Here is a 25097-nt window from a genome sequence, read left to right on the forward strand (position 1 = left end):
CCAGGTTTTAGTAATCTGTACTTAATCTGTTTCACAAAACCATTTTTTAAACCACGATTAACTATTCTAGATTAAGGCCTATCCTGGCTTAATTTAAACCCTGTCCGGGAAACCATCCCTGTATGTACAAAGACTTGTTTGATCTCACGTCTCCGCTCCATCCATGTGAGGGAAGGATGCAAGGAAAGAAAATGAGGACGGAGGAATCGAAGGAAATGTTATTTGTATATTGGAATCAATGTTCTTGATCACTCGAGCGTCACTCCAAAGCATCATCAGCTTCGCTCGAGGGATCAGCCCTCACGTTATTAAAAGGTGCTAAAGAGGATCTTTTCATCGACTGAGAGACCAAAGACTGTTACTGAGTTTTTGAAATGAGCGCATGCGTAAGAACAACCCCCCTCCTTCGAAGGAACGCCTCCCAAAACTCGTTAACACTTGTATTGGAACACGAGTGTTTACCACCGGCATTCGCTGTGTTGTGTTAGTGGATTCATTATGTCGGACTCACCACAGGTAACTCATAATCTGCAGTTGTTACTCCTATCTCCTGACAAAAACATTGCATGCGGCGCCTGTGGAGTGTGGAAAGTTACTGGAGCGCGCAGCCGCGCTCGTCTCACACAAGGAACGTCATGGCAGTGATTGACAAGCCAGAGGGCCAATCCGCGCACGTCTCTCACAAGGAACGTCACGGCAGTGATTGACAAGCCAGAGGGCCAATCGTTTACGCGATGATCGCGTTTAACGATTGGCTGATGTTTTTAAGGCCCTACCTCGTGCACAGATATAAAGGATGCTTTCAAAAATACTGTCATAAATAGATTTTATTTAATCAATTAACCTGTTAACCAAATTAAATCAGTATTTGGCGTGACCACCCTTTGCATTTAAACAGCTTTTGTCCAGGTACACTTGCGCATCGTTTTTTTCAGGTAGCTTTTTTGGTACTTTATTGTAAATTGTCACGAATACGACCTCTGTGGCTCCCTCCGATCGCCACCTGTATATTAATATTATTCCTTTCAGTGCACCTAATAAATAGTCTTTTATCAGTTAGTAAAGACAGTTTCAAGTAATACTGCAAAAATGTATAAAACAAAACATCCTCTTTAGCACCTTTAAAGTTTGGTTATTTAAAAAAAAATCTTAATAAATATTAATGCAAGTTGTCCCATTGAAATATGTGAAATGTAAAGTTTATTTAAACTGCAAAAGTAAAGAATACATTTAAATTATTGCTGACAGATGAGACAGGGAGGTTTCTCGACGAGAAAGACTTCCAAGAAGGAAATTTTGCAAATCACTGTATAGCAAACTATTTTCCCCAATTTTAAAAATGTAATAATACAAGTTAACAAAATATAAAAGAAAAAAGAACAAGGCCAAAGTAGAGGTGAGCCAAAATATTTTAGGCCAAAATGTCACTTAATTTTATTTTATCTTTGCTATAAAAAATAGGAATATTAACTGCATACTCTTCTTACACTAATGGAAACACCTTTATAACAACAATAACTCGCAAAACTATCTTTAATACTGCAAATACCATGTAGAGCCATTTCCGTGATGCAGAAAACATGGATCAAATCATGGAATCCAGTCACAAAAACTTACTGTATAAAGCAATTGAATAAATCAAAAGTATAGCTGTAAAACGAATCAGATATCAATACGGATTAGTGTCTATAAATATTAAAGCTAAAAAAGACTAATTGAAAAAGGTTATTGAAATCAGAAGTCTGTATGCAGGGCTCCAGACAAAAAAATTCATTTTTTCCTCCTAGGGGGAAAAAAACACACAACAAAAAGAGCCACACAACAATGAACTTAAAATTTTAAAAATCACTTACTTTTAGTCATCCTGCTGTGTTTATATATGTCCCCTTTACAGTTTCAGCTTTTTCATCTTGTGACTTTTCTGGGAAATGAATGTCACTATTTTCACTTAATACTATTATAGTTTTTGTTAATATTTTAAGTTATAATTTTTTTGTTTTTAGTTTTTGTTTTTTTAAAATGTCTGTTTAGTTTATATAGACTTTTATTTTAGTATTAACATTTATTTCAAGCAATAAAAAAAACTTTTTTAATGGTTTTAGTTGTCTATAATAACCCTGGTATAAACTTTATTTTGAATAATATGTCAAATAATGTTATTAGTCCGTCCTTCCTTCCTGAAGCTACAACAATTTACTTTGAAAAAAATGAAAATAAACATAACATATATGGAAATAAATACATAAATATATTACATTTGGTTTTTGTAACCAAATAACAAACAGGGGCAATTGATATACTGCTTGACTTTGATTACATTGAAATACAACTGGACTCTTCTTTTGAAATGTATGTGCTTTTCTTTTGCTGCTCATTCAAGTTCAGATGAGGATTAAAAAATTACATTGCTACAAACATTTACAACACAATATAATATAAATAATAATTGTGATAATTGATCAGCATTAGTTCATAAGCAATCGGTTGACAAATGTGCGCTAATCATTGAATGCGAGCTGCTCTGAAGAATGCGCAACAGCGCCATCTGTTGACTTTAAAACATGCAGTGCTCACATTTATTTAATAACAATCACATTAGGGAGTATCGCAATTTGTTTTTCCATCTACAAAATATAAGACGTATTAAAATGATAGTTTATACTCTTGTTATACTGTTTAAGGCACACATTTTTAATGACCTTAAATTTATCTGATAAGCATGAGCGGAGTGGAATAACGAAAGTGATCAGCATGATTGATATTCAAACGGTAAGCATGCGTTGCATTGTGTGTGTATCTGCAGTCTGTAGAGCGGGGTTCCCCTTTTGAATGACGAATATAGACGAATTTATATGAAGAAATAGGCAGTTGTCTCCTTTACGCAGGAGCAGAACGGTGTGTTTAAATGCAGCTGTTTTGCACCGATGCAGGTGATGCGAGGTTGTCGTCCCGCTCCTGTAATGGTTCTATTCCGCACGAACCCGCTCCCGCCTAACATTCACTCTGTGTTCACCCGCTATCCGCATATAGTGATTTTCTTCCCGACCCAACGGGTCCCGCTTAAGATCGTTTTCAGAATCCCGCATTTTAACTTCCCCTTAAGAAAGAGAGTGATTGAGGATAATAAATATAAAATGTTGCATATATACAAGATTTGTTATTTGTCTATAATGCTGTCAACACCATCCACGCAAGAACAGAATGACGCTGACGTCTCTCCTCCAAAATCCGATCACAAAGGTTGAATGTTCCCTCAACGTGCACTCACGCACCTCTAATGCAAAGAACATATCTTGCCAAAGTTTTTGAACGTCACCACTGCAGAAAGTTTTGTTCACTTCAAATTCAAGCACAGATGCGCGGATGTCAATGCATCTTGGGAGCGACCGGGTTATTGTCAGACCGCCCGCTCCGACCTCAGCAAAAATATCACTCGCAAATTAATATTTTTAGTCGCAAATGCGACCGTTTTAGGCGCAGTCTAAAGCCCTGGTATAAATGACTCACGAGCGCCGCCGCTACAACTACACATACTAAAACGCGTGGCACTCACGATGATTTCAGTGACTGCGGTCTCACTCACTACATAAACACATGAAGTTCATTTGTAGAACTGCTCTTAGAGTCACTTTATGAACATTTTACCGTTTGATATGAAAAACTATCGACATTTGTTATATCATATACACAGTCAGAAAGTCAAAGGTCTTCATGACCGTCAAAATAAAAGTTTGGTATAACTTGAAATAACAGAATATTACTATTGTACAATAAAGTGTACTTTGATTAATAGAGATAATAATAATACCATTTATTAAAATAGACAAACTCAAAAGTCTTCACTGAAATTACAGAAACTGCACAGTAAAAACATAGCCTACTTATTAAATAAATTAAATTCACTTGATCACATTTTAAACTAAATTGTTAGCTTTATGAACTGATTTGATTACACTTTTTAATTATTTTTTATTTGTCCTTACAATGTTCATGTTATATATATTTCCTGTACTCCTGACAGTAAAATATGCCAAAATAAACGTGCATACAGTGAAACCCCCAGAATCTTAAAAAGATTTTTGGTCAAACTGCCCAGCACTACTCGGAATTTATGCTCTGCATTTAACCCATCCAAGCGCGCGCACACACACACACACACACACACACACACACACACACAGTAGTCATCACCTTTATTTATATAGCGCTTTTTACAATGCAGATTGTGTCAAAGTAGCTTTACATTGATAATTGGTATATAATTTTTCCTTTTAAAGAATAGTGTCAATGCATGCAGATCAAAAGCACTGTTGAATAAATGTCAAAGATACTGTTGAATATCAAATGTCAAGTCTTCACAAACTATAGACCTGTCAATATCTTCACAAACTATAGACCTGTCTCTTTGCTTCCTCAGTTTTCTAAAATTCTGGAGAATCTTTTTAATAGTAGATTAGAGAGGTTTATAGATAAATATAGTATAATTAATGAAAGTCAGTATGGGTTCAGGTCAGCCAGGTCAACATCACTGGCCATAATTGATGCAGTGGAGGAAATTACAAATAGCTTAGATAGAAAAAATATGCAGCTGGAATATTCATTGACTTAAAAAAAAGCTTTCGATACTATTAATCACTCAATATTATTAAAAAAACTGGAAAGATATGGTATTAGGGGAGTGGCTTTGAACTGGATCCGAAGTTATTTATCCGGGAGACATCAGTATGTGCAGATGGGTGAGTTTAAATCCGGATTATTGGACATCTCTTGTGGGGTTCCACAAGGATCTGTTTTGGGTCCAAAGTTGTTCAATTTATATATAAATGACATATTTAATGTATCTAAATTATTGAAACTAATTCTATTTGCGGATGATACTAATATATTTTATTCTAGTGATCATTTTAATGATTTAATATATCAGATAAATAATGAATTAATGAAACTAAAATCACAGATGGACATTAATAAATTATCCCTGAATTTAGATAAAACTAAAGTAATGTTTTTCGGAAATTATAATGGAAATTTAGACCTAGGAATAAATATAGATGGTATTGTAATAGATGTAGTCTCTGAAATTAAATTCTTAGGAATTACTATTGATAGTAAACTAAGCTGGAAACCACATATCAGACATATACAAAGCAAAGTTTCTAAAAGTGTCTCAATTATTAATAAAACTAAATATTTTTTACAATACAATGCATTGTATATGTTATATTGCACATTAGTGTTGCCCTATTTAACCTACTGTATAGAAGTATGGGGCAATAACTATAAAAGTTCAATACATTCCCTCTTTATACTCCAAAAACGTGCAGTAAGAATCATTCATAAGGTAGGATTCTGTGATCACACGAATAGTTTATTTCTGCAATCTAAGTTGTTAAAATTATTTGATTTAGTTGATTTCTATACTCTGCAACTGTTATACAAAGCCAGTAAATGTACACTTCCTATTAACATTCAAAAGCTCTTTTCGCAGAGAGAAGGGAGTTATAATCTGAAGGGGTTTGGTATCTTTAAAGTTCAGGCAGTGAGAACCACAAGGAAATGTTTGTGTGTGTCCATATGTGGAGTTAAACTCTGGAAATGTTTGGGGTTACAGTTAAAGCAATGTCCAAATATTCATCAATTTAAAATTAGATATAAGGAAATGGTTTTGTCACACTACTTGAATGAGGAAGGTGGTGTTTGACTATTATGAGTATTCATATGTATTATAAGATTTAATGGAATTAGTCATTCATTAATAAAAATGGTTATGTATTATTACTACAGTAAGGTCATCATTTATATTTAAGTAAATAATTAATTGACTGAAATGTATACTACTTTATAAATAGCAAAGTAGATATGATATTGATGTATACATATATATTATACAATGAATGAATATGACTATATTATAATACTGGTCTCTGTAAGCATACTGTGAGTTTAGTTGACTGTTTATCACGAATATATTGTAATGGATATGAATTTATTATAGTAGTCAGATTTGATAATAATAATATAATTTTAATAGGATAATGATATAACCCACAGTGTAGGCATAAGTGAGTAATTTGGGTATTGCATATGATCAACTTATTATCTATGTAATGTCTAGGCTCGATATTTGATGCTGTTATGATTATTATTATTATTATTATATCAATATATAACATATCAATATATAACATTGTATAACAATTAATTTGTGATCAGGAGTATTAACTGAATCAATTTAAGACAGTGGTGACAGTATTGATGGTAATAAATATAGAGATAATTACAGGGAAAATCAATTATTAATATTTTAGTAATTAAATCTATTGCATATAACATAATTCTTAGATCAGGGCTGGCAAGTAGTGGCTCTGTTGCTTGGAGAGCGCCCCCTCCTGGCAGCTGACTCGCAAAAATCTTGTCTCTTTTAACGCACAGCATAGACATATAGGTGAAGGGTGGTCCTGTTTTTAGGGGGCTGCTTCTCTCTGACAGCAGGTGCACAATGAACACCTGGCCTTCATTAATGAACTATACACAATTTAAGCCTTCAATGGTGTTGATGGTTATTACCATCAACACCATTAAGCCATCATAATTATTTAATACAATTGTCAAGCTTAAATAGTAAGATATAGTATATTAGACATAATTGAACGTATTACTGACAATTCTTGACTAATATATTGATATATGATCATATATAATGGTAATATGAGTTATAACAGTAATATTTATATTGACAAGTATAGCATAGAAAGAAACATCTACATGGTATATAGGTATAACGTATGACATATGTCTGATATTGTATATAATTCTATTGTTCTTTATATTGTTCTCTATAGTGTTCTTTATAATGTACGACATACGTCGGCTATTGTATATTATTATATTGTTCTTTATAATGTACGACATAGGTCTGATATTGTATATAATTATATTGTTCTATATAGTGTACGTAATGTTGTTAATAATGTAGTAATGTATAATGTTCTATAGATTGTTCTTTATAAGGCACGATATAGGTCAGATATTGTATATAAATATATACAATATTTATATACAATATTGTATATATTTATATACAATATTGTATATATTTATATACAATATTGTATATAAATATTGTATATATTTATATACAATATATAAATATATTGTTCTTTATATTGGTAACCAGTCATTAGATGAATAGGGGGTGGGGTTAAATAAGTTTGTCTTCTTCCCACTCCTTTTCGAACTATAATAATCATAATATATAAACCATGAACTTGTCTGAAATATATTTATAGATACATTTATTCTGAGCATTTCTTTTGTTTTGTTCTTCTCTTGTTTTTTTTTTGTTTTTTTACACAAGGTGGGTATGATGTATAAAATTGTGCAATATATTATATTTTACTGTGAAAAATACCTGTATTTCTATGGCTCGAAATAAAGTAATCAATCAATCAAGTCAAATCAAATTAAATTAGGGCTGCACGATTAATCGTATTTTATCACGATAACGATATCTGCTTCTCTCGATTGATTTTAAATAATCGTCACGATATTGCCCCGCTCTATGAAAATGAACATAATTTGGAAATATTGGAAGTAATATTAGGAATTTGGCTGTTTTATCTTTTGAAGTTCCTAAAGGTTTTACCAGTTTTCATAATGTTGATCAGCTAGAAATGATTTTTCTTTGCTTTACAGGCAATTTGAATCTGATTTTTCTTATTGCAAACGAATTGTGTTATGGCAAGCCGTTTTGACTTTTATTCACATCTCAGGATATGAATTCTTGATATCAACAATTCAGTTCTTGATATCAGGAATTACATTTCCACTAGTAACAATGTTACTTCTTGATATCAACAATTTAATTCTTGATATCATCAATTCAGTTGTTGATATCAGGAATTACATTTCCACTAGTAACAATGTTCATTCTTGATATCAACTTTTGAATTTCCACTAGTAAAAACTAGAATTCTTGATATCTGTAATTGTATTTTCACTAGTGAAATGTCACCATAGGGTGCCATTCAAATTCAATTGTTGATATCAAAAATTTAGTTCTTACTAGTTGAAATTCCAATTTCTCATATCAGAAATGCAGTTCTTACTAGTAAAAATAGTAATTTTTGATATCAATAATTACATTGCTACTAGTAAAATGCAAATTGTTGATATCAAGAACTCAATTGTCACTAGTTGAAATGTCAGTTCTTGATATCAACAATTGAATTGCTACTAGTAAAAATGTTCATTTTTGATATCTGAAAATGTATTTCTGATATCAACATAATTTCAGATATGTAAAATGGCTTTCTTACTAGTAACAATCACATTCATGATATCAGAAACTAACATTGTCACTAGTGACAATCAAATTATTGATATCAAAAATGAACATTGTTACTAGTAGCAATTCAATTGTTGATATCAAGAATAGATTTTGCACTAGTAACAAAGTAATTAATGATATCAAAAATTAGCATTTTTACTAGTAAGAATTTATTTCTGATATGTGAAATTGGAATTTCAACTAGTAAGAACTCAATTCTTGATATCTGTAATGGTTTTGTCGCCCTTTTAACATTTAAAAACATGAATTGTTGATATCAACAATTCAATTCTTGATATCAGAAATGCAATTTTCACTAGTGGAAATGCTGATTGTTGATATCAGGAATTACGCTTCTTGATATCAACAATGACGTCATCACTCGCAGAAATACATTTATGATATCAAAAATGAAATCACAACTAGTAAAAAACATACTTCTTGTTATCTGTAACTTAATTCTTACATGTTAAAATTTAATTTTCACTAGTAAAAATTCTTATTGCAGATATCATGAATTCCTTTTCGGATATGTGCATAGTAATGACGACTGCTTGTTAATATTCAAATAAGAGCGTGATGTTTTTACGTGCTCAGAACTGTGGACAAACTGGCAATGGCAAAGGAGGTTTTTAGGCAAATTAAACGCTTCACAATTCAGTTTTCAGACCATACAATGCAAATGCAAAACCAAAAAATTGAAACCAGGCATTTATTTTCCTTGTTTTACGGTTAGGCCTACATCATCGGTAGCAGCCGCGCCATAGAGTTACAGCAGAACAGACCGTTTGTGATGCACTTTTAAAAGGTAAGCCGTTTAAATAAGATTTTATATCATCAGTACATCTGAATCAAATTAACTTGTGTATTAAAGCATGATAGCTGATATTGCTCACTAAATAAATAGTTTCAGGGGAAGTTATATGATAGTAGATTAGATAATAGATTAAAACAGCTTTATTCGTCGTCGTGTAATTAGAGAAAAAGTCTTCTCAACGGGATTATATAACTTTGGGGCTTGTGGTGGGTGAAAGTGGTAAAATTAGAATTCCTTATTAAATATACAACCTAGGTGAAAAAAAAAATACTATAGTAAATAGTAGTCTATTGTGTTTTTGAACCATACTATAGTAAATTGTAGAATACTGTCTATATTAGCCTATAGTATTTACAACACTTTGTTAATGAATGCTACAGCATACTGCAGTATAGTGAACTGATACTGTAATAAATACTGTAGTATACTTTTGTTTTTTTATAAACTTCCCTCTCCCCATCAATCCAAAAATCAGCCGAGCTGACACATATAGACAGTCAACAGAATCACAATGTATTACTGTCTATATGTGTCAGCTCGGCTGATTTTTGGATTGATGGGGAGAGGGAAGTTTATTAAAAAAAAAAAAACAATGCTTAAAAGCAGCACTATATATATATATATATATATATATATATATATATATATATATATATATATATATATATATATATATATTATACTAGGCTAAATGGGAAATCATACTAAATACCAAAACTGTATTATATACTACTACTATATTTAATTTGTCCTGTTATGTCTCCTTTTATCTTGCTTTCAATACAAGCACAAAGGGGATTCAGATCCTGAAGACTCCATGCAATCTCGCTGTACCCTCACCGTCTCTGCTCCTTGGATTTTGCAAGCTTTTCCTTGCTCCTTATTTTTAATAAACCTTCAATAAACATAAAAGTTCCCAGTGTTGTTTTTTGTGAAAAAGGGCAGATACACCTGTATATGATTAACACACAACTTGGCACACAATCTTTAGTTATTTAGATTGCTCCTGCTCACTAGAACATATTTCCTCTTTTCCGTGTAAGTGCAAACCATGCATTCATACTCCTTTCTCTGACCAACTGGATCATCCTCGTGCAGCACTGCAAACCAAAGCAGAGACTACAAGAACATGTAGGAAAGGACAGACGTATGGCAAGCCGTTTTGACTTTTATTCATTCTCAGGATATGAATTCTTGATATCAACAATTCAGTTTTCACTAGTTAAAATGCTAATTCTTGATATCAGGAATTACATTTCCACTAGTAACAATGGCAATTTTTGATATCAAGAATTACATTTCCACTAGTAACAAGGTTAATTTTTGATATCAACAATTCAATTTTCACTAGTTAAAATGCTAATTTTTGATATCAAGAATTATTTTCCACTAGTAAAAACTAGAATTCTTGATATCAGCAATTTATATCCTGGGAAAGGCAATAGGCAAGCCGTTTTGACTTTTAATCATTCCCAGGATATGAAATTTTGATATCAACAATTCAGTTTTCACTAGTTAAAATGTTAATTCTTGATATCTGGAATTACATTTCTACTAGTAACAATGACAATTGTTGATATCAAGAATTAACATTTCCACTAGTAACAATGTTAATTCTTGATATCAACAATGATGTCATCACTCGCAGAAATATGTATTCTTGATATCAACATTTGAATTTCCACTAGTAAAAACTAGAATTCTTGATATCTGTAATTGTATTTTCACTAGTGAAATGTCACCATAGGGTGCCATTCAAATTCAATTGTTGATATCAAGAATTGAGTTCTTACTAGTTGAAATTTCAATTTCACATATCAGAAATACAATTCTTACTAGTAAAAATGCGAATTTTTGATATCAATAATTCAGTTGTCACTAGTTGAAATGTCAGTTCTTGATATCAACAATTGAATTGCTACTAGTAACAATGTTCATTTTTGATATCAATAATTTGATTGTCACTAGTGACAATGTTAGTTTCTGATATCATGAATGTGATTGTTACTAGTAAGAAAGCCATTTTACATATCTGAAATTATGTTGATATCAGGAATGCATTTTCAGATATCAAAAATGAACATTTTTACTAGTAGAAATTAAATTGTTGATATCAAGAACTGACATTTCAACTAGTGACAATTGAGTTCTTGATATCAAAAATTTGCATTTTTACTAGTAACAATGTAATTATTGATATCAACAAAGAGAGTTGATATCTGAAATTGCTCTTGCAACTAGTGAAAATTCAATTACTGATATCTAGAAACGCAATTTTTACAGGTAAGAATAGCTATGGTAATGAGCTAATGAATATTAATGAGATGTGGTTTTCGCATAATCCTCTGTAAGCCAAAGATGGAGGAAGAACATCCGTCCAGAGAAATGGCTCCTTTATTTTTTCGTTTAGTTAATAAAACATAAAAATTATATTATGGCTTGATTTTTTTTTTTTTATTTATTTATTTTTTTGTTAAAAAAAGTAGTTTCATCCTGTTTGTTTTTATTGGCCACGGGGTCCTTCAGAGAATTAAGGGAAAAAAATGAACAAGGCATTCATGTATCATTTATTTTACCATTGACATGAACATAAGAAAAATAACCTTGTGTCGTTTTTCATGTTTATTTTTGTTTTCATTACACTTTCTAATGCATCAATGGACTATTTTTTTATTGTTCCATCCCTGACATTTACATATGGCTCTAATACATAATGTGTCGTCATCGTGCCCAAATTCGTGCCGGTGTTTCTCTTTGATTAAAGGCCTGTGCATTGTAAAACAGTGTAATGAAATGTTATTGGCTACTGAAAATTTTTAGTGTACATTTTGATGTATTATGTACACCGACACCTTCTCATATGGGATAGCCTAATAATGAGCCGAAATATTTGCACTCTCTGTCCAATGGATGCGTAAATATGGCATGATAGCTACACTGTAATGTGCTAATAACTTGTATTATTTTTATTTATAGTAATATGTTGTCCATTAACTTGAAGTATAGGGCCACATTGGACAAGATGAATGATAAAGTCTTTTTGAACCTCTTTCCTATTCCCATTGGCCATTTTAATGTCACATTAAATATAACACTGGATAACTCGTCTGATAGTCCAGTTGCATAATATATTTGAATGAAATATGCATCTGGAATGTCTCTCAATTGTAGTGGGTTCGGAGTGGAAGAGACAATGATTTAATAATAATGTAATCTTGCCCATCGGGTTGTCAGCCTGTTATTATTATTGTTGTTGTCGTTGTTATTGTCGTTTTACTTTATAAAATAATGTTTACTTAAAACCTAAAATAACTAATGAATGCTTTATTCGTAAACTTTTTTTTCTGTTTTGGTAAAGTGCCTCTACTGTTCCATTACATTGTTATCATGAAGTGTTGTTTTGGTGATTGTAGTTTACAGAGCTTTTGCCTGCAAAACAATACGGAATAGAACGGAATTGTGTATGTTATGTTAAAAGAGACCAATAAAAAGGTCTCTTCATTTTAAATGTAAGCCTACAGCAATCATGTCTGGAAACTTGACAAATAATATTTTATTGGGGCATGTAAAAGGGAAAAAACAAAGAAAAAAATTATAGAGAAAAGATTAAGGTTAAAAGATTCCTTATCGTATGGCCCCCTCTAGTGGCCAACATTAATATCACAGCCTTAATCTTCCAAGTGAAATGGCTGTTTTGAATTTGATTTTACACTCACCACCAGCATAATAAATTCATAAAACTCAGCATGTGTGGTCATTTATTGTTCTCCATGTTTACAAAGTTTTTATAAGTTTGATATACATGTGTTGGTAATGGGCTGTTCGTGCTCATACAGTAATGAAATGACCAAATATTAATTTAGCACATTCCCAGTGTCCATAGCTGTATCCCTTCTTGACCTTACCCTAAAATCTGTGTCTTCTGAGTTAGAAAAAAGTGCTTCAGAGAATTATTTTAAGCATGCAGTTAAGACAATTTGATGCATTCCACATAGGCCTACACAAAAAGTAATTGGCCTAAGATTCATTCTATTTGCCCTATATAAAAATATCATTATTTTATTAATATTTTAAGCCTGTTCTCTTCTTGGATGAGTACAGTTTAAGTACAGAATCCGTGGGAACAGACTGCGAAGCGTGGGCATGGTTTACAAATCTGTGGGTATAGGCAGATCGAAAAACCGATATGGTTTACAAATCTAAGCGCACAGATTGGATATTCCAAGGTACGTTTAATTTTGCACTAAATGAAATAGCAATAGAATCTATTTGCACTAAGTGATAGAATATAATAGCAATAGAATTACACTAAGTGAAAACAGCACCATTTCTTATATGCTACTTACACTAAGTGAAAAAAGCTAAATATTCTATTTGCCCTATAAAAAAGTATTCTCTTTGCAATAAGTGCACATAGTAGTTAGATGCTACTTATAAATGGTGTCAGATAATATTTGTACATTAGTGTTGTTGTACATTAAACTATATGCAATAATAACAGACAGGGACATGCAGAGAGTTCCTCAGGGGCAGGGGCTCAGATGTAAAAAAGGGGCAATATATATATATATATATATATATATATATATATATATATATATATATATATATATATATATATATAGGTTATAGCTATATAGGTTAGGCTGCATTTATTTGATCAAAAATACAGAAAAAACAGTAATATTGTGAAATATTTTTACTGTTAAAATAATGGTCTTCTGTTTTAATATACTTCAAAATATATTGATTTATGTGAAGCAAAACTGAATTTTTTAGCATCATTACTCCAGTCTTCAGTGTCACATGGTCCTTCAGAAATCATTCTAATATGATGATTTATTATCAATGTTAGAAATAGTTGTGCTGCTTTATATTTTTTATAACCTGTGATACATTTTTTCCAAGATTCTTTGATGAATAAAATGTTAGAAAAGAACAGCATAAATTATAGGAATAAATTATATTTAAAAGTATATTAAAATAGAAAACCATCACTGTAAATTGTAATCATCTTTCACTATATTGCTGTTTTTGATCAAATAAATGCAGGAGGAGTTTATTAAGAGACTTTTTTCATAATGCTGCATAATTATCAAAAATGGTAACATAATAAAGTACTTTCTTTTCATGTCACCATTTCACCAGCCTACACTAATAGGCCTGTAGGTGGCACTTGGGCTTCATTAACTATGATAGTTTCATAAAAGAGTAAACGGTGTATCAATATACATAAATACACTAAATTAATTGAGCGGTATACTTCCATTATTGCGAATTTTGGTGCTGCATGGTGCAGTGCGTTGTAGTCAGTTTACATCCACTTTGTCAACGATGCAGTTGGACTTATAAAATGCACAAACCGCAGAAATAGGAAGTCTTTTTAATTTCTTAAGTTCGCAAGTTCGACACTTTTTGAATATCTTATTTTTATATCTTAATTTGTATTGAAGATAAATGCCTTTCCAATCTGATGGATGGGAAAAGGAAGTAGAGCGAGTTCGGCAAAAGGCGGATTCGAACCTCTGTCAGTTTGCGTCAAAACTATTTTTAACGCGCCTTACCTACACTTCGACAAGCCGTTTTGACTTTTATTCATTCCCAGGATATCAATTGTTGATATCAAGAACTTAATTGTTGATATCAGGAATTACATTTCCACTAGTAAAAACTTAATTCTTACTAGTAAGAATGAAGTTGTTACTAGTAAGAATGAAGTTGTTACTAGTAAGAATGTAGTTTTTACTAGTAACAACTTCATTCTTACTAGTAAGAATGTAGTTTTTACTAGTAAGAATGAAGTTGTTACTAGTAAGAATGTAGTTTTTACTAGTAAGAATGAAGTTGTTACTAGTAAGAATGTAGTTTTTACTAGTAAGAATGTAGTTTTTACTAGTAAGAATGTAGTTTTTACTAGTAAGAATGTAGTTTTTACTAGTAAGAATGAAGTTGTTACTAGTAAGAATTGTATTTCTGATATGTGAAATTGGAATTTCAACTAGTAAGAATTCAATTCTTGATATCAACAATTGAATTTGAATGGCAGCCTATGGTGACATTTCACTAGTGAAAATACAATTACAGATATCAAGAATTCTAGTTTTTACTAGTGGAAATTCAAATGTTGATATCAAGAATTAACATTGTTACTAGTGGAAATGTAATTCCTGATATCAACAACTGAATTGTTGATATCAAGAATTACATTTCCACTAGTAAAAACTTCATTCTTACTAGTAACAACTTCATTCTTACTAGTAAAAACTTCATTCTTACTAGTAAGAATGAAGTTTTTACTAGTAAGAATTGTATTTCTGATATGTGAAATTGCAATCATGTCATGTTCACTGTGGTTTCACAAGGACATGAGACCTGCAGGTGACAGTTGATTGCCTTAAAACACATTGCAAACAAGTGAAATGTAAAATTTAATTAAGTAAAATGTAAATGATCTTAATTTTTACAATTCTTATGCACCCCATTAACTTATTACTATTTAGATTCATACACAATATATTCAATTCTAAAACAAAACATGATCATACACACACATTGACTTTTGCACTGGTTTAATGCAATGGATTTATACATTCCTAATAAACTGCATGTCAAGCATTTCGTCTGTCCTTTCCTACATGTTCTTGTAGTCTCTGCTTTGGTTTGCAGTGCTGCACGAGGATGATCCAGTTGGTCAGAGAAAGGAGTATGAATGCATGGTTTGCACTTACACGGAAAAGAGGAAATATGTTCTAGTGAGCAGGAGCAATCTAAATAACTAAAGATTGTGTGCCAAGTTGTGTGTTAATCATATACAGGTGTATCTGCCCTTTTTCACAAAAAACAACACTGGAAACTTTTATGTTTATTGAAGGTTTATTAAAAATAAGGAGCAAGGAAAAGCTTGCAAAATCCAAGGAGCAGAGACGGTGAGGGTACAGCGAGATTGCATGGAGTCTTCAGGATCTGAATCCCCTTTGTGCTTGTATTGAAAGCAAGATAAAAGGAGACATAACAGGACAAATTAAATATAGTAGTAGTATATAATACAGTTTTGGTATTTAGTATGATTTCCCATTTAGCCTAGTATAATATATATATATATATATATATATATATATATATATATATATATATATATAGTGCTGCTTTTAAGCATTGTTTTTTTTTAATAAACTTCCCTCTCCCCATCAATCCAAAAATCAGCCGAGCTGACACATATAGACAGTAATACATTGTGATTCTGTTGACTGTCTATATGTGTCAGCTCGGCTGATTTTTGGATTGATGGGGAGAGGGAAGTTTATAAAAAAACAAAAGTATACTACAGTATTTATTACAGTATCAGTTCACTATACTGCAGTATGCTGTAGCATTCATTAACAAAGTGTTGTAAATACTATAGGCTAATATAGACAGTATTCTACAATTTACTATAGTATGGTTCAAAAACACAATAGACTACTATTTACTTTAGTATTTTTTTTTTCACCTGGGTTGTATATTTAATAAGGAATTCTAATTTTACCACTTTCACCCACCACAAGCCCCAAAGTTATATAATCCCGTTGTGAAGACTTTTTCTCTAATTACACGACGACGAATAAAGCTGTTTTAATCTATTATCTAATCTACTATCATATAACTTCCCCTGAAACTATTTATTTAGTGAGCAATGTCAGCTATCATGCTTTAATACACAAGTTAATTTGATTCAGATGTACTGATGATATAAAATCTTATTTAAACGGCTTACCTTTTAAAAGTGCATCACAAACGGTCTGTTCTTCTGTAACTCTATGGCGCGGCTGCTACCGATGATGTAGGCCTAACCGTAAAACAAGGAAAATAAATGCCTGGTTTCAATTTTTTGGTTTTGCATTTGCATTGTATGGTCTGAAAACTGAATTGTGAAGCGTTTAATTTGCCTAAAAACCTCCTTTGCCATTGCCAGTTTGTCCACAGTTCTGAGCACATAAAAACATCACGCTCTTATTTGAATATTAACAAGCAAGCAGTCGTCATTACTATGCACATATCCGAAAAGGAATTCATTATTATGCACATATCCTAAACGGAATTCATGATATCTGCAATAAGAATTTTTACTAGTGAAAATTAAATTTTAACATGTAAGAATTAAGTTACAGATAACAAGAAGTATGTTTTTTACTAGTTGTGATTTCATTTTTGATATCATAAATGTATTTCTGCGAGTGATGACGTCATTGTTGATATCAAGAAGCGTAATTCCTGATATCAACAATCAGCATTTCCACTAGTGAAAATTGCATTTCTGATATCAATAATTGAATTGTTGATATCAACAATTCATGTTTTTAAATGTTAAAAGGGCGACAAAACCATTACAGATATCAAGAATTGAGTTCTTACTAGTTGAAATTCCAATTTCACATATCAGAAATAAATTCTTACTAGTAAAAATGCTAATTTTTGATATCATTAATTACTTTGTTACTAGTGCAAAATCTATTATTGATATCAACAATTGAATTGCTACTAGTAACAATGTTCATTTTTGATATCAATAATTTGATTGTCACTAGTGACAATGTTAGTTTCTGATATCATGAATGTGATTGTTACTAGTAAGAAAGCCATTTTACATATCTGAAATTATGTTGATATCAGAAATACATTTTCAGATATCAAAAATGAACATTTTTACTAGTAGCAATTCAATTGTTGATATCAAGAACTGACATTTCAACTAGTGACAATTGAGTTCTTGATATCAACAATTTGCATTTTACTAGTAGCAATGCAATTATTGATATCAAAAATGACTATTTTTACTAGTAAGAACTGCATTTCTGATATGAGAAATTGGAATTTCAACTAGTAAGAACTAAATTTTTGATATCAACAATTGAATTTGAATGGCACCCTATGGTGACATTTCACTAGTGAAAATACAATTACAGATATCAAGAATTCTAGTTTTTACTAGTGGAAATTCAAAAGTTGATATCAAGAATGAACATTGTTACTAGTGGAAATGTAATTCCTGATATCAACAACTGAATTGATGATATCAAGAATTAAATTGTTGATATCAAGAAGTAACATTGTTACTAGTGGAAATGTAATTCCTGATATCAAGAACTGAATTGTTGATATCAAGAATTCATATCCTGAGATGTGAATAAAAGTCAAAACGGCTTGCCATACAGACGAAATGCTTGACATGCAGTTTATTAGGAATGTATAAATCCATTGCATTAAACCAGTGCAAAAGTCAATGTGTGTGTATGATCATGTTTTGTTTTAGAATTGAATATATTGTGTATGAATCTAAATAGTAATAAGTTAATGGGGTGCATAAGAATTGTAAAAATTGAGATCATTTACATTTTACTTAATTAAATTTTACATTTCACTTGTTTGCAATGTGTTTTAAGGCAATCAACTGTCACCTGCAGGTCTCATGTCGTTGTGAAACCACAGTGAACATGACATGATTGCAATTTCACATATCAGAAATACAATTCTTACTAGTAAAAACTTCATTCTTACTAGTAAAAACTTCATTCTTACTAGTAAGAATGAAGTTGTTACTAGTAAGAATGAAGTTGTTACTAGTAAGAATGAAGTTTTTACTAGTGGAAATGTAATTCTTGATATCAACAATTCAGTTGTTGATATCAGGAATTACATTTCCACTAGTAACAATGTTAATTCTTGATATCAACATTTGAATTTCCACTAGTAAAAACTAGAATTCTTGATATCTGTAATTGTATTTTCACTAGTGAAATGTCACCATAGGCTGCCATTCAAATTCAATTGTTGTTATCAAGAATTGAATTCTTACTAGTTTTAATTCCAATTTCACATATCAGAAATACAATTCTTACTAGTAAAAACTTCATTCTTACTAGTAACAACTTCATTCTTACTAGTAAAAACTACATTCTTACTAGTAAAAACTACATTCTTACTAGTAAAAACTACATTCTTACTAGTAACAACTTCATTCTTACTAGTAAAAACTACATTCTTACTAGTAACAACTTCATTCTTACTAGTAAAAACTACATTCTTACTAGTAAGAATGAAGTTGTTACTAGTAAAAACTACATTCTTACTAGTAACAACTTCATTCTTACTAGTAACAACTTCCTTCTTACTAGTAAGAATTAAGTTTTTACTAGTGGAAATGTAATTCCTGATATCAACAATTAAGTTCTTGATATCAACAATTGATATCCTGGGAATGAATAAAAGTCAAAACGGCTTGTCGAAGTGTAGGTAAGGCGCGTTAAAAATAGTTTTGACGCAAATTGATAGAGGTTCGAATCCGCCTTTTGCCGAACTCGCTCTACTTCCTTTTCCCATCCATCAGATTGGAAAGGCATTTATCTTCAATACAAATTAAGATATAAAAATAAGATATTCGAAAAGTGTCGAACTTAAGAAATTAAAAAGACTTCCTATTTCTGCGGTTTGTGCATTTTATAAGTCCAACTGCATCGTTGACAAAGTGGATGTAAACTGACTACAACGCACTGCACCATGCAGCACCAAAATTCGCAATAATGGAAGTATACCGCTCAATTAATTTAGTGTATTTATGTATATTGATACACCGTTTACTTTTATGAAACTATCATAGTTAATGAAGCCCAAGTGCCACCTACAGGCCTATTAGTGTAGGCTGGTGAAATGGTGACATGAAAAGAAAGTACTTTATTATGTTACCATTTTTGATAATTATGCAGCATTATGAAAAAAGTCTCTTAATAAACTCCTCCTGCATTTATTTGATCAAAAACAGCAATATAGTGAAAGATGATTACAATTTACAGTGATGGTTTTCTATTTTAATATACTTTTAAATATAATTTATTCCTATAATTTATGCTGTTCTTTTCTAACATTTTATTCATCAAAGAATCTTGGAAAAAATGTATCAAAGGTTATAAAAAATATAAAGCAGCACAACTATTTCTAACATTGATAATAAATCATCATATTAGAATGATTTCTGAAGGACCATGTGACACTGAAGACTGGAGTAATGATGCTAAAAAATTCAGTTTTGCTTCACATAAATCAATATATTTTGAAGTATATTAAAACAGAAGACCATTATTTTAACAGTAAAAATATTTCACAATATTACTGTTTTTTCTGTATTTTTGATCAAATAAATGCAGCCTAACCTATATAGCTATAACCTATATATATATATATATATATATATATATATATATATATATATATATATATATATATATATATATATATATATATATATAGCCCCTTTTTTTACATCTGAGCCCCTGCCCCTGAGGAACTCTCTGCATGTCCCTGTCTGTTATTATTGCTTATAGTTTAATGTACAACAACACTAATGTACAAATATTATCTGACACCATTTATAAGTAGCATCTAACTACTATGTGCACTTATTGCAAAGAGAATACTTTTTTATAGGGCAAATAGAATATTTAGCTTTTTTCACAGTGTAAGTAGCATATAAGAAATGGTGCTGTTTTCACTTAGTGTAATTCTATTGCTATTATATTCTATCACTTAGTGCAAATAGATTCTATTGCTATTTCACTTAGTGCAAAATTAAACGTACCTTGGAATATCCAATCTGTGCGCTTAGATTTGTAAACCATATCGGTTTTTCGATCCGCCTATACCCACAAATTTGTAAACCATGCCCACGCTTCGCAGTCTGTTCCCACGGATTCTGTATTTAAACTGTACTCATCCAAGAAGAGAACAGGCTTAAAATATTAATAAAATAATGATATTTTTATATAGGGCAAATAGAATGAATCTTAGGCCAATTACTTTTTGTGTAGGCCTATGTGGAATGCATCAAATTGTCTTAACTGCATGCTTAAAATAATTCTCTGAAGCACTTTTTTCTAACTCAGAAGACACAGATTTTAGGGTAAGGTCAAGAAGGGATACAGCTATGGACACTGGGAATGTGCTAAATTAATATTTGGTCATTTCATTACTGTATGAGCACGAACAGCCCATTACCAACACATGTATATCAAACTTATAAAAACTTTGTAAACATGGAGAACAATAAATGACCACACATGCTGAGTTTTATGAATTTATTATGCTGGTGGTGAGTGTAAAATCAAATTCAAAACAGCCATTTCACTTGGAAGATTAAGGCTGTGATATTAATGTTGGCCACTAGAGGGGGCCATACGATAAGGAATCTTTTAACCTTAATCTTTTCTCTATAATTTTTTTCTTTGTTTTTTCCCTTTTACATGCCCCAATAAAATATTATTTGTCAAGTTTCCAGACATGATTGCTGTAGGCCTACATTTAAAATGAAGAGACCTTTTTATTGGTCTCTTTTAACATAACATACACAATTCCGTTCTATTCCGTATTGTTTTGCAGGCAAAAGCTCTGTAAACTACAATCACCAAAACAACACTTCATGATAACAATGTAATGGAACAGTAGAGGCACTTTACCAAAACAGAAAAAAAAGTTTACGAATAAAGCATTCATTAGTTATTTTAGGTTTTAAGTAAACATTATTTTATAAAGTAAAACGACAATAACAACGACAACAACAATAATAATAACAGGCTGACAACCCGATGGGCAAGATTACATTATTATTAAATCATTGTCTCTTCCACTCCGAACCCACTACAATTGAGAGACATTCCAGATGCATATTTCATTCAAATATATTATGCAACTGGACTATCAGACGAGTTATCCAGTGTTATATTTAATGTGACATTAAAATGGCCAATGGGAATAGGAAAGAGGTTCAAAAAGACTTTATCATTCATCTTGTCCAATGTGGCCCTATACTTCAAGTTAATGGACAACATATTACTATAAATAAAAATAATACAAGTTATTAGCACATTACAGTGTAGCTATCATGCCATATTTACGCATCCATTGGACAGAGAGTGCAAATATTTCGGCTCATTATTAGGCTATCCCATATGAGAAGGTGTCGGTGTACATAATACATCAAAATGTACACTAAAAATTTTCAGTAGCCAATAACATTTCATTACACTGTTTTACAATGCACAGGCCTTTAATCAAAGAGAAACACCGGCACGAATTTGGGCACGATGACGACACATTCTGTATTAGAGCCATATGTAAATGTCAGGGATGGAACAATAAAAAAATAGTCCATTGATGCATTAGAAAGTGTAATGAAAACAAAAATAAACATGAAAAACGACACGAGGTTATTTTTCTTATGTTCATGTCAATGGTAAAATAAATGATACATGAATGCCTTGTTCATTTTTTTCCCTTAATTCTCTGAAGGACCCCGTGGCCAATAAAAACAAACAGGATGAAACTACTTTTTTTAACAAAAAAATAAATAAATAAAAAATAAAAAAATCAAGCCATAATATAATTTTTATGTTTTATTAACTAAACGAAAAAATAAAGGAGCCATTTCTCTTCCTCCATCTTTGGCTTACAGAGGATTATGCGAAAACCACATCTCATTAATATTCATTAGCTCATTACCATAGCTATTCTTACCTGTAAAAATTGTGTTTCTAGATATCAGTAATTGAATTTTCACTAGTTGCAAGAGCAATTTCAGATATCAACTCTCTTTGTTGATATCAATAATTACATTGTTACTAGTAAAAATGCAAATTTTTGATATCAAGAATTCAATTGTCACTAGTTGAAATGTCAGTTCTTGATATCAACAATTTAATTTCTACTAGTAAAAATGTTCATTTTTGATATCTGAAAATGCATTTCTGATATCAACATAATTTCAGATATGTAAAATGGCTTTCTTACTAGTAACAATCACATTCATGATATCAGAAACTAACATTGTCACTAGTGACAATCAAATTATTGATATCAAAAATGAACATTGTTACTAGTAGCAATTCAATTGTTGATATCAAGAACTTACATTTCAACTAGTGACAACTGAATTATTGATATCAAAAATTCGCATTTTTACTAGTAAGAATTGTATTTCTGATATGTGAAATTGAAATTTCAACTAGTAAGAACTCAATTCTTGATATCAACAATTGAATTTGAATGGCACCCTATGGTGACATTTCACTAGTGAAAATACAATTACAGATATCAAGAATTCTAGTTTTTACTAGTGGAAATTCAAATGTTGATATCAAGAATACATATTTCTGCGAGTGATGACATCATTGTTAATATCAAGAATTAACATTGTTACTAGTGGAAATGTTAATTCTTGATATCAACAATTGTCATTGTTACTAGTAGAAATGTAATTCCAGATATCAAGAATTAACATTTTAACTAGTGAAAACTGAATTGTTGATATCAAAATTTCATATCCTGGGAATGATTAAAAGTCAAAACGGCTTGCCTATTGCCTTTCCCAGGATATAAATTGCTGATATCAAGAATTCTAGTTTTTACTAGTGGAAAATAATTCTTGATATCAAAAATTAGCATTTTAACTAGTGAAAATTGAATTGTTGATATCAAAAATTAACCTTGTTACTAGTGGAAATGTAATTCTTGATATCAAAAATTGCCATTGTTACTAGTGGAAATGTAATTCCTGATATCAAGAATTAGCATTTTAACTAGTGAAAACTGAATTGTTGATATCAAGAATTCATATCCTGAGAATGAATAAAAGTCAAAACGGCTTGCCATATTGTGTTGCTTTAAAATCGAATGTGAATACATATTACAAAGCGCTCACCAAAACCATGTTTTGTATTGATTTACCATCTAACGAAGTTATCATAGTTGGTTAAATTTAAGTCTTTGTGCCACCTACAGGCCTTTTATGTGAAGTGTAGGTTGGTAAAGAACTTGCAAAATAGCCATAGTTACATTTCTCTTTTGATAGAATAAACATGATTAATAATCGTGATTATAATTTTGAGGAAACTGTGGCACTGGCTGTCGTGTTGATGATGTCTTCACAATGGATGATCTAGTCGACTTGATCTCTGCTGATACAGGGCTGCGTTGTGGTCGTGTCAAGGCACCGGTCCTCGGTCTCATCTGGAAACAGCCCCGAATCCGGTTGACTACGGTAAACCTCGGGATAAACAGAAAGACTAATATTAGCGTGGATGCCATTCTTTTTCTGATGTAACAAGTACATCTGGTGTTATACCCGTGTTCCCGGTTCCGGCTGGACTAATTTATGCAGCCTAATAATCCTTTAACGGATTTGAAAATATAAATATATAATGTGTTATGTGTATGCCAGGTTAAAGAGATGCGTTTTTAGTCTAGATTTAAACTGACAGAGTGCGTCTGCATCCCGAACAATGCTAGGAAGGTTGTTCCACAGTTTAGGTGCCAAATAGGAGAAGGATCTACCACCTGCGGTTGATTTCGATATTCTAGGTATTATCAGCTGGCTTGAATTCTGAGATTGCAATAAACGTGAAGGACTATAATGCATTAAGAGCTCGCTTAGGTACTGGGGGGCTAAACCATTTAGTGCTTTGTAAGTAATTAACAAGATTTTAAAATCTATACGATGTTTAACAGGAAGCCAATGCAGTGACGACAGAACTGGGCTAATATGGTCATACTTCCTAGTTCTAGTAAGGACTCTAGCTGCTGCATTTTGTACGAGCTGTAGTTTATCTATCAAGCGGGAGGAACAACCCCCCAGTAGAGCGTTACAGTAATCTAGCCTCGAGGTCATGAACGCATGAACTAACTGTTCTGCATTCTTCATTGAGAGCATTTGTCGTAGTTTAGATATATTTTTAAGATGGAAAAAAGCGGTTTTACAGATGCTAGTAACATGGCCTTCAAATGATGCTAGTAACATGGCCTTCAAATGAAAGATTGGTATCAAAGAGCACACCCAGGTTCCTAGCTGACGACGAAGACTTAGAGCAGCCATCAAGTGTTAGACAATATTCTAGGTTCCCTTTCAGTCGGTCACGTTCGACGTACGTCAGT

At 31.5% G+C, this 25097-nt stretch overlaps 1 protein-coding gene across 1 annotated transcript in view; it reads right to left on the reverse strand.

The window, feature by feature from the left end:
- The window catches only part of LOC137032502 (vang-like protein 1), a 173288-nt gene that overhangs the window by 126505 nt on the left and 21686 nt on the right, over positions 1-25097 (reverse strand). The gene's annotated exons all lie outside the window — the stretch shown is intronic.

Source organism: Chanodichthys erythropterus, chromosome 12, assembly GCF_024489055.1.
Source record: "Chanodichthys erythropterus isolate Z2021 chromosome 12, ASM2448905v1, whole genome shotgun sequence".
Taxonomy (NCBI): domain Eukaryota; kingdom Metazoa; phylum Chordata; class Actinopteri; order Cypriniformes; family Xenocyprididae; genus Chanodichthys; species Chanodichthys erythropterus.